Here is a 12896-nt window from a genome sequence, read left to right as displayed (position 1 = left end):
AAATGGAAATGCTAAAACTTTAATCTTTACTATTCCTTTGAGATCTTTTAAAGCATATGTGGGCTGGGTGATGTGGCTCATGCCTGTAATCCCAACACTTTGGGAGACCTAGGCAGGTGGAGACCAGCCTGGCCAACATGTTATAACTCTGTCTTTACTAAAAATACAAAAATTAGCTGGGCATAGTGGTGCACATATGTAATTCTGGCAACTTGGGAGGCTGGGGCACAAGAGTCACTTAAACCCAGGAGGCGGAGGTTACATTCAGCTGAGATAGTGCCACTGCACTGCAGCCTGTCAAGAAAGTGAGACTGTGTCTCAAAAAAAAAAAAAAAAAAAAAAAAAAAAGTAAAAGTATATGTATTCACTGATGATAATTTAAGATGGAACAATATTTCCAAAAACAACTTACCACTGACTATTGAGTTATCTCTTCTATGTCTGTGACAAGTCAACAATAAGTTGTTCTTCATCTTTTCAAAGTCTTAACATATATGTGGTAAAAAATATATATATATATATATATATATATATATATATATATATATATTCCAGTAATTAATAATTAAAGTTGGAGTAACTTTTCTCTAGAGTGAAAGAAACACAACTTTTAGGATCTTAAAACTATGCTGTTACCACTTAAGGAGAAAATAGGAAAAAAGTATACAACCACTTAACTTGCATCTCTCTCTCCAAATCCAATCTTCTTAGAGTAAAAATAAACTAGTTATTTGCAAGGAGACTAAGTAAAATTACGCACAAAAGCAGAGAGTGATTGGGCTGCCTGTTATTTTGTGCAATTTCATCTGAACAGCAGAACACAGTGGCCTCTGAAGCTACCCTGGGCTGGTCATCTATGAAAAGTAATGTCAGAGGTATATTTCTTTTTATCTCTTTTGTGAATGCTCACATCCTTACTCTCCCCCGCCTCTCCCCCCTTCTCAGTAACACTTTTGACTATAAGCTTTCTCCTATTACTGAAAGAGGACAAGATTTTGGTAAATTATCTAGTTGTTAAAAAAGATGGTTATTCAGAAATGTGATGGCCATTCCTCAGAAAATTATCTAACCATTCATTCTATTAGTTCAATTCTACCAAGTTTTACTTTTTTTGAATAAAAATAGCCTACATTAAATTAGTGCTGTATGCCAGTTGTTGTTATAGTAATCCCTTCAGTGAGATCCATATATTATCCCCAAATTACAAACTAACTAAGTGAAATCCAGCTTGATTAAATGGCTTGTTGAGGACTGCACAGCTTAAGTAATAGAGCTAGAATTTAAAGTCATGTTGTACTTTTCTCAGACCCTTCATACTCAATCTTTCTATTTTATTATATTGGGTAAAACTAATGAATGGAATTATGGTTTTACAGAAACATTCCTTGGCAACATAGATACATACATTTGTAAATTTGTTTCTATATGGAAGGGAAGTTTGATACAGATCTAAATTTTTATGAAGATAAAATGAAGGGCATCAATAAGGCAAACCACAAACATAATAAAAATAGTGATCTCAAATGCTTACTCCTATTTTATTCTACTCCCAAAGGGAATCACAGCATAGTCTATATTATTCAAATTTCTGATATCTGTGTAGACCTGTAAAAAATATCTGTAAGCTGACATTTAATAAATAAAACATAGTATGGTCATTTTCAAATAAAATTTAGATTGATATGCTTAAAATCAACTATGTTTTTTTCTGACAGATGTATGAATTATAAGAACTAAAAATATAGATCCTCTTTAAAGTTCAGAATGTAAATATTGTTTCTATTTTTCTTTATTTTCTTTAGGACCTCTGATATATATATTGAAATCTACTGTAAGCAGTTATATTCTCTGCAGTTTTAAAAATATTACCTTTGCTTTAGAAATATGAATTATTGCTTCAACAGTATGATTCAAACATGGATTTCTCAATTTTAAAATCACTTCTTTCCTTGTAACCAAAATACAGTCGTTTTTGCAGTTATATTTGGGTCAGGCTTTTGTATAAAGAATTGCAGCCCTCCAGGAGAATGACTGTCACCTGAGATGTACTGCCACCTTTTCTGGAGTGCCACAACAGTTCAGCCACCCCAGCCAGAAAGCCTCCCACCAATGGTACCTTGAGCATCCACACCAGAGCACCTATGCCAGTGGCCCCTACCCTGTTCTCATCTTGAATATAATCCCCATAATCCCTATGTGTGAAGGGGAGGACCTGGTGGGAGGTGACTGGATTATGGGGATGGTTTACCCCATGCTGTTCTCATGATAGGGAGTGAGTTCTTAGGAGATCTGATGGTTTTCTAGGAGGCTCTTCTACCTTTGCTCATTCGCTCTCCCTCACCTGCTGGCATGTAAAATGTGCTTTGCTTCAGTCTCACCTTCTGCTGTAATTGTATGTTTCCTGAGGCCTCCCTAGCCATGCAGAACCATGAGTCAAATAAACCTCTTTCCTTTATATATTATCCTGTCTTGGCTATGTCTTTGTAGCAGTGTGAGAACATGTTAATACAACTAGTATGTTAATTGCAGCACTGTTTATGACAGTGAAGCCATGGAGTCAACCAATATGTTCATTAATGGTGAACTGGATGAAGAAAATGTGGTGTATTTATACCATGGAATAGTACACAGCCATAAAAAAGAAGGAAAGCATGTTCATTGCATCAACATGAATTGACACTGGAAGAGAAAACCAGATATCACTTGTTTTCACTTACATGTGTGAGCTAAACATTGAATGCATGTGGACACAAAGAAGGGAACAACACGTATACTGGGGACTGCTTGAAGGGGGAATATGAGGAGGGGAGCATGGGTCGGATACCTCTGAAGTACTATGCTCACTCTCTTGGTGATGGCATCATTTGTACACCAAGTCTTAGTGACATGTAATATACCCATGTAACAAATCTGCACATGTACCCTCTGGATGTAAATTTTTTTAAATTCAAAATAATGCATACAATCAGTGGGTCTTTCTCATTCCCCCTGAAGTGTTATACTAAAAAGTTACTACTTTTTAAAAGTACCTTGAACTCCTCTGTAAATGGTGTCTGGAAGGGTATTTTCTCATTATAATTCTTATATTAGTAGCTTATTTCCTTCCCTTTTTAGATCTACATATCTTGATTAGTTGGTTTTTAGATTTTTCACATGTAGATAACATGAAGCTGTTAAAAAAGAATTTCAACGTGTTAATATTTTGTTAGCACACATAAAAATTACTCTAAGCTTCAAAAGTCATCAATCTTTTTAAAGTCTTTATATTAAATCTAAATTTTAAATGGAAATAATTGGTTATTTGGTCAAATAAATTGGCCTAATTTTATTTGTCAAAACAAATTCACTCAGGGTTTTATAATTATTTAGTTATTATTCCACAAAACCAACAGAATTCCAATTCTGTAAAGAAAAATCTACATCAGCTTGAGGAGTATTACTCAGGATCTTCCCTTACTGTGGTGAATATCTTTTTCTATAGTTCTGTCAACCAGACTAGGAATCCTTGCTTCTTCAAAGATAAAATTAAATCTTATTCTAGTCCATGAATTTGAGATTTCCGGTTAGGCTTCATGTTGCATGATCTTGAGATTTTACCAATAAATTTAAATTTGTCACGGGTTCAGTGGGTTAGGTGCCCTTGGGTGTCTGAGTATAGGAGCCCCACATAGTTAAGTGGTATTAACTATGACCTTCATTCTACCATGGCCAGTTCAGATAGACCAAACTGCTGAGTGATAAGACTGGGATGAATATAAGCTCCTATTCTAAAATCACATAAGACATGGGAAAACAATCAAATTAGTAAGGAAAAGCAGAAGCCATTAACTACAGAATTAGGTCTCTCAAGAACTCCAGATAATTAGATAACTGTTTATAAAACAATTGATATTTAGGATAATAGGAAGTAACAAAAAATAAAAACATTAGAAAAAATGATAAGGAGAAAATGTAATAGGCAATTTGAAAAGAAGCATAATTTTTTGGAAATAAAAAAACCCTTGAAATTAAAAGTACAATGGATGGGTTAAACAACATATTGTTTAAAGAATTGAAAGAAAAATGAGTGAACTAAAAATTTTATCTAATGAAGTCACTCAGAATATAGTACATAAGGGCATCTATTCTATAAGTACTGACACAAAGGGAAATAGAGAGTGAAAGATGAAAAATGAAAAAAGAAGTCAAAGAGAAATGAAGTATAGAATGAAAATACCCAATTACAGTTCCCAGGGAATGGGATGGAAAGAATGAGGAAGAAGTAATAATTGAAGAGAAAGCAATTACAATTTTTCTAGAGTTGTTAGAAGACAGGTGTTTTATTCAAAATTATAAAAAGTCCAAGATTTTCAGAATTAATAAGTCAAACCTAGACAAGTTATGTTAAACATGCCAATAAATAAATTCAAAGCAACCAGAAAGAAAACAGTGCCCCAAACAGAATGAAGACCCACAAATCAAACCAAAGCAAATGAAAACAAAAACAGTATAAATTGGCTTAACAGCTGTTTTAAAGCAAAATTACAGGCCATAAAACTTTGTTTCTGTTAATATATGTTGCCACAGAGGATATCAATAAGAAACAGGAGATATCTTTTTAAAAAGGAAGAAGAAAGAAGATTTAAGATGAAACTCAAAGAAAAGGTTAAGAATAGTAAATATGTGTAAAAATGACAGTGAGTTGAAATTTCATATCCACAAGCCAATGGATATGTCTGACCATACCACGTGTTGAGGAATATGCAGGGCAAGCAGAACTCTCATATACTTTAATGGCAGGGCAGATTGATACAAATGCATAATAAGCAATTTTTTTGATATCTGGAAGAACTGAAGATCTTAATACCTTTTTGGCTCATCCATTCTACTGAAAATACACCTCAATTATTATTATTAGAGCCCAGAAATTAGGAGACTTCAGTTTTAGAAGTGTTGAAATATTTTTTTAATTGTGTTTTAGAGTGGGTGGAATACACTGAAGAAATTTTCACATAAGTAGACAAAAATGTATATCAGAATGTTCACAGTGATACTGTATCTACTAGGGAATATCTGGAAGTGACCAAAGTGTCAGTCAGCAGGAACATGGATAAATAAATTAGGGAGTGGTAATAGAGTGAAGTGTTATATTCAGTGAATTGAACAAACTGAAGTTACTAAATCACACAAACACAATATTAAATAAAAAGTAAACTATACGAGGATATGCATAAGATATTTTTGTATACAACTTTAAATGACATAAAACAATACTTCTTATTATTGCATTTACATATAATAAATATGTAAAGTTGCATTACCAAAATCAAGTCTCTGGTTGTGAGTGTTGTAAATGCTACCAAAGATTAACTCCAATACCTTTATTGTATTTGTACAGCTTCATCTTTCAAGGTTTATGGTAGGTAAACAACTGTTAACAATATTCTTTTTAGATTTTATGTGTCTGATGTATTTCATAATGTAGCATTATTTAAATGCAATCTGGTACAATCGTTTTTTAAAGGAAAAACTAAGGAAAATATATTTTATTCTCTTTAATACAGACAGTTCCTGACTTAACAGTGTTTCAACTTTAAATTTTTTGAATTTACACTGGTGCAAAAGCAATAAGCATTCAGTAGAAAACAGTTTTGAAGTATAGGCTAGCTTTTCCAGGGCCAGCAGTGTGTAGTAGAATACTCTGTCACCATGCTGGGCAGCTGCAAGGAGCTACAGCTTCCAATCAGCTGCATGATCAAGAGAATATAACAAATACTCTGCCGTGTACCATGTTGCCAGATGATTCTGCCCAAATGTAGACTAATGAAAGTGTTCTGAGCACATTTTTATAGGTTAGGTGTATTAAGTGCAATTTCAACTGACTGATAGTTTCAACTTGCAGTGGGTTTATTGGTACAGAACATAACCCCATTAAAAGTCAAGAAATATTTGTACTTTACCCACATGACATGTGGGGAGGCTGGGGGTATGTCGAAGGGACAATGAAAGGGTTTGATGAAACATGGTCCCAAATTCTGAAATGAATGTGACTCAGGTATTCTCTAAAGCCACAAAGGGCTATTTGTTTAAATTGCAGAAGCATGTCCTTATTTCATAAAGTAAATAGATTTCACTGGACTGTCAATCACAAATGAGGTGATTTTTCATGCTTTTTGGCAGAGTGGTGAGAACTTACTCATGTAACAATTGATCATTTATGTTTAATTCAGGAGTAACAGTGAATTTTTAAGTTAGTAAGGGCCCTACTTAGCCTTGATCTCTTGAGCTTTTATCTTGAGACCTAATTATAATTATTATTACATTAGTAAGAAGCCACTTCTTATAGTCATACATCATAGTGAAATATGTGCGTTATTTAAAATATACCTATTATCAGATAGATAAAGAGATTTTCTTACATTTTATTTCATAATCGTTCAGACTGAGAAGAGACCACTCTATATAAAAGCAGAGAAAGCTGATGAACAACAAAGATGTTAATTATTTGTTTTAGTCCTAAATTAATAGACTCAGAATATTATATATTTTATATGTGCATTTCTATCACTTTCTGTTGAATTTAGTCCTTACATATACAAAATAATGCATTAAATAATAAAATATCTTTTTCTAATGACTTAATATTATTCTATAATTAAAAATGACGTTTCCTTTTCCTAAGCCAGTAATTATTTTAAAACTTTAACATGCAGATGAATATTAATGATTCCAATTGGTTTGCCTGTAAGAGGGAAAAAAAGGTTGGAATTTCATTAGTATGACACAGTAAAGTGACATCACATTGATTCCTATTTACCCCCTTTCCAAACTGATCACTTGTAAAAGTTGGTACTTTTTTATTAAGATTCAAAAGTTGCTTGTCTGGGCTCTCAGGCTCATGCCTGTAATCCTAGCACTTCGGGAGGCCGAGGCGGGCAGATCACTTGAGCTTAGGAGTTTGAGACCAGCCGGGACAACATGGCAAAACCCTGGCTTTACCAAAAATACAAAAAATCAGCTGGGCATGGTGACACACATCTGTGGTCCCAGGTATTTGGGAGGGTGAGACCTAAGAATCACTTGAGTCTTTGGAGGTGGAGGTTGCAGTAAGCCTGGGCAACAGAGCAAGACCCCATCTAAAAAAAAAAAGGATTCAAAAGTTGTGGTTTGTTATCCTTCTCAAAGTTGGTCTTCCACTCATCTTATTTAGGTTCTAAGAAAGATATACACTTCTCAACGTTTCCTCTTATTTATACAGAATATCCAGATTGTACAGCTAAGAAAAGCCTTGACAAATGCTTCTCTCATAATCGCTAAAATATTTTAATTGACAATGGATAAATCACAGGGCATCTTGGTTTTCTAAACCAGGCAGAGACAGAGACCAAAATGGCTTGAATCTATGGTGTGGAACCGTCTTTGGCAAATTCAGCTTGTTCTGTAACCTAATCCCTCCTGCATATGTTTGCAGATTAATCTCTTTAAATACCACTTCTGTTCTGTCACTTTTCTGGCTAAATACCACCTGCCTCTTCAGCTGGAAGTATTTGTATTTCAGTTTGAATTTTGAATATTACAATATGGAGACAAAATATCACACATATGTTTCAAAATGCTGCAAGGATCTGAATAAGGACTGAGTAATACATTGGGATATGGTTGAAGCTTTAACCCTGAGTCATTAGTAAAGAAAGCAAAGATGCTGCTCTTAAGAACTAAAAAATATCAGACAACAGCAAACAACATCTCATTCAGAAAAAAGTAGAGAAAAAGTATTCTGGATTTAAGAGACTAAGAGACCAGAAGAACAAAATAGACTGGCTTATGAAAGTTTCAGAAAACACCGATGATATGGAAGCAAAACCTCTTGCTCCCCACACTTGGTGAACACCACCAGTGAAACAAAACCAACAACAAAAACCAGAAAAAACCAAAACATTATCTTCAATGAAATGTCAATGAACCACAAAAGCAGTAGTTGAAACTCCTGTAGGTTCTTGGGAAAATAGAATAAGCAGGAGGTTCAGGCTATTGCAGCCTCTCCCCAGTGCTCATCCTGATCACCTTCTCCTGTTACCGTCTGTCCACTCCTGTGTCCTGGGCCTTCCCTGGTATATCTTACCCTTTGGAAGAAAGGGAAACCAAAGAAAAGCAACAGAAGGGTTTGTTTCTCATGAGGATAACAACTAACAACTTTCTTGTTAATAATAGTAGCAGTAGTGATAATAGTCAACATTTACAGAATGTATAAGCCAGAATACAAATTCTGATACTTGAATTTCAGCCCCAAGACCCTTTCTTCACTACTGTGTTTTCTGTTGGCAACATTTTGTTGCACTAACTCAGCTTGTGGTCCACAGATTCCGGCTGGCAAGACAAATTTTTCTCTTATAAGCGAGCTTACCATTTGCTCTCCTCTTCCCACCTCCCAAGTTTCGATGAGAAAGAAAAAGCAAACAGATCTTTAAGAAGTCTATGAGACTTACTTAAAGTAAGTGATTACTTCTCAGTGAGAATGCGTTTTACACAGTAATTCCACATCAGGGATTAAACGACTTAAACTTCAGTCTTGCTTATGCATTTCATAAGCTGTATGTTTCAGAGTAAGTCACTTGATTTAGAAGTGGCATTACTGAAACAGCTATAGGTGAGCCTTTAAAGACTACTTACATACTGTTATTTGAAACAGATGTGAATGCATATGAGTATTTGGTTGTTTCTGTACAGTACATGGTTTCTTCATAATTCTGAAATAGCTTAGTGGAAAAAGTGTAATACAGTTTTTAAAATTTGACTTTTTCCCCTGAGTTTGAGGATTTGCATTTTGGCTCTTTAGGAAAAGTTAAGTGAAGGTTTTTAATCGAACTCTCAACTAAATAAGCCTCAGGAATTTTGTTGTTAACAAATTTGTTCTACAGTATGTGAATCTGCTCTTCTTAAAAATCTTTACAGAACATGTACAATTCGATTCAGCCCATGTGTTATTTTCCCTCAGAGAAGATGATGCTCATTTTCCTGTTATGGAATAAGCCGGACTGGATAGGATATAAACAAACAACTGCATTCTTCCTCCCAGCATCCCTTCTTATGTGATCCGTGGCCTTGAACAAAACCTCTGTCATGTCTCATGGCTTTCTAACTACTTATATATAGAAAGTTTAACAGTGTCTGTGTTTGTAGCAACAAGTGAAAGCCCACGTATTTAATGGTTATATTCTGTTCCATCCACTAACAACTGAATTCGACAGCTTTGCTTTTTAGAGATAGAGTAGGATGTAGAAGCTGATATTAAAGACTCTTAAACTCAGATTCTAGGTTTGAAGTCCTAGCTTTGCCACTTTTACTGTGCAAACTCACCCTATTGCTTAATATCTCTGTGCCTCAATGTCTTCTTCTGTAAAGCAGGTGTCTCTGCATTAGTAAATATCAAACTTCTGCAATAAAGCCAAAAATATAAATAAATGTTCAATTACTGTTAGATATTATTGCTGTTAGCATCTTTCTTTATGCACTCTGGTTCTCACCAAACTTGATGAAACATAGTTGTCAAGTGCTGGTGGGAGCTGCTTTTCTTTTTTCTTCCTCAGTCCCCTCTCCACATGCTAGCTGCCTTGTCTCTACACTTTCTAATTCAGGTTCAAGGGAGAGAGACTTAGAAGAAAAAAGCACAATCTTGCTTTTGTTATTTTTATTTTTAATTTCATTTGGTTTTGGGAGAACAGGTAGTGTCTGGTTACCTGAATAACTTCGTTAGTGTTGACTTCTGAGATTGTGGTGCACCCATCACCTGAGCAGTGTACACGGTGCTTAATGTGTAGCCTTTATCCCTCAACACTCCCCTACTCTTTTCTTCGAGTCTCCAGAGTCCATTGTATTATTCTTATGCCTTTGTGTTCTCATAGTTTAGCTTCTACTGATGAGTAAAAACATTCAATGTTTGATCTTCCATTCCTGAGTTACTTCACTTACAATAATGGTTTCCAATTCAATCCAGGTTGCTGTGAATTCTATTATTTCATCCTTTTTATGGCTGAGTAGTATTCCATGGGAGGTGTGTGTGTGTGTGTATGTATGTATGTGTGTGTATATATATGTGTGTGTGTGTGTATATGTATATATATACACATATATACACACACACACACATATATATATCTATATATCTCATATTTTAATCTACTCATTGATGGGAATTTAGGCTGGTTTCATATTTTTGCAGTTGAGAATTGTGCTACTAAACATGTGTGCAAGTATCTTTTTTTGTGTAATGACTCTTTTTCTCTGGGTAGCTACTTAGATTGGGATTGCTGAATCAAATGATAAATCTACTTTTAGTTCTCTAAGGAATCTCCGCACTGTTTTCCACAGTAGTTGTACTAGTTTACATTTTCACCAACTATGTAACTGTTTTCTTATCACATCTACACCAACATTTATTATTTTTTAATTTTTTATTATGGGCGTTCTTGAAGGAGTAAGGTGGTAGCACATTGTGGTTTTGATTTTCATTTCCCTAATAATTAGTGATGTTGAACTTTTTTTCACGTTTGTTGGTCATTTGTATATTGTCTTTTGAGAATTGTTTATCCATGTACTTAGCCCACTTTTTTGATGGGATGTTTGTTTTTTTCCTTGCTAATTTGTTTGAGTTCCTTATAGATTCTGGATATTAGTCCTCTGTCAGAAGTATAAATTCTGAAGATTTTCTAATTATTATTATAATTTTTTGCTGTGCAGAAGGTTTTTAGCTTAATTAAGTCCCATTTATTTATCTTTGTTTTTGTTGCATTTGCTTTTGGGTCCTTGGTCATTAAGTCTTTGCCTAAGTCAATGTCTAGAAGGGTTTTTCTGATGTTATCTTCTAGAATTTTTATGGTTTCAGGTATTAGATTTAAGTCTTTGATCCATCTGGAGTTGATTTTTGTATAAGATGAGAGTTGAGGATCCAGTTTTGTACTTTTACATGTGTCTTACCAATTACCCCAGCACCATTTGTTGAATAGGGTGTCCCTTCCCCACTTTGATTTTGTTTGCTTTGTTGAAGATCAGTTGACTGTAAGTATTTAGCTTTATTTCTCCATTCTCTTTCTCTTCTATTAGTTTATAAGCCAATTTTTATAAGCCTCTTTTTATACCAGTGCCATGCAGTTTTTTTTTACTGTAGCCTTATAGTGTAGTTTTAAGTCAAGTAATGTGATTCCTCCAGATTTATTCTTTTTGCTAAGTCTTGCTTTGGCTACGTGGACTCTTTTTTGGTTCCATGTGAATTTTAAGATTTTTATTCTAGTTCTGTGAAGAATGATGGTGGTATTTTGATGAGAATTGCATTGAATTTGTAGACTGCTTTTGGCAGTATGGTCATTTTCACAATATTAATTCTACACATCCATGAGCATGGAATGTATTTTTGTTTGTGTTATCTATGATTTATTTATCTTTCTAAAAGATAATTCAAATATGTACAAATGTGAGTTTGTGTGTGTGTGTGTGTGTATGTGTGTGTCTGTATTCCACTTTTAGGAATATATGCAAAAAATATCTGACAAGTGCACTGAGATTTACTTCTGAGGCTCTATATTATAAAGCTAGCCACAAGGACAGAAGTCTTTACTGTCTTGGCTTCCATGGAATCACCAGCATCTAACAGAGTGCCTGGCATAACAGAATAAACATTAGCGCCTTTTGTTACACATTTTATTAAAGAGAGACTGTCCTTACAATGTTAACATGAATTACATGCCAGGTTCTAGACAGAAATATGGTTATAATTAAGCATAAATAAGGCCACATTTTGACCCACTTTCTTGTAACCTAAACTCACATAGCACTAAATGCTGACTATTTACATCTCCACTGTTCCTGTAGGTAAGATCTCTGATGTTAGAGTTAGAATGCTTTTGTTTAAGAATTGCTTAAGATGTTTTTCAGATTTTGAATTCCAGTAGAAGGGCTGATACCAACCAGTTTGAAGACCCCTGCAGAGGAACTGAATAAGCGTGAAAATGCAGTTTTTTCATTTTCCATTCCATGACTTCCCCTGAACTCTTAGACCAATCCAGGATCCCCACACCTCAGCATACTCCAGGCCCATAGACATCTCTAGCTCCAGACTCCTTAGGGAGATGAATTGGAGGTTTCCTCCCACTTCCTGGTTCAGTGGCCTTACAGTCAAAGCTCTTTCTCCGCTGTAACCTTTGTGTTGGCATATTGACTTACCACACATCAGGCAGTGGAGCTATTACAGTCACAAAAGAACGATATATGTCATTGTAACTCCTTAAATAAGTGTATTTAAATAATCATAAGTCTCCTAAAATAAAATAGATGACAGGTATTTAAAAATGATTTATATTTCTATTTACCAGCAGAGAAAATGTTCATTAGATACAATTATATTTAAACAATAAAGCAACAGGTACAACAGTACATATTATATAAGATCTGTCTTATAAAGAATAGATCCATGTTCTAAGAATGTACATGTTGGACTTGGTATGGTAAAGTTGGTGTAGCCACAGGGGAAGACAAGAATGAGACTTTGAAGTAAGAAGTTTATTACACTGAGAGGCCCCAGAGAGAGGAAATCACCAAATGCCACACAGAACAAAAGAGGAAAGCTGCAGTGTGGTCAGGAGAGAGAGAGAGCAGGAAGAGGAAAGTCTAGACCACAGGCTTAGCTGGAGTTTTTATGGGAAAGGCAAGGCTGGTCAGACTGCACAGTTTAAGTCTGGCTACTTTGAATAATTCTGGTGAGCTTTGGGATGTAGGAGTAGTCTCTAGTTGCCTAGTACCTGGTCCTGGGATAACAGCAGGGGAGACATTGACTTGTTGTGTGAGAGTTCAGTAAATCAGTGGTTAGGGCTATAGATTTGGGATGGATTGGTTTACAGAGATGAGACATGCTTCAGCTCTGCCCT

The sequence above is a fragment of the Saimiri boliviensis genome, chromosome 13 (genome assembly GCF_048565385.1).
Source record: "Saimiri boliviensis isolate mSaiBol1 chromosome 13, mSaiBol1.pri, whole genome shotgun sequence".
In the NCBI taxonomy this organism is placed as follows: Eukaryota; Metazoa; Chordata; class Mammalia; order Primates; family Cebidae; genus Saimiri; species Saimiri boliviensis.
The sequence above is the reverse complement of the archived record's forward strand: the minus strand, read 5'-3'. Positions refer to the sequence as shown.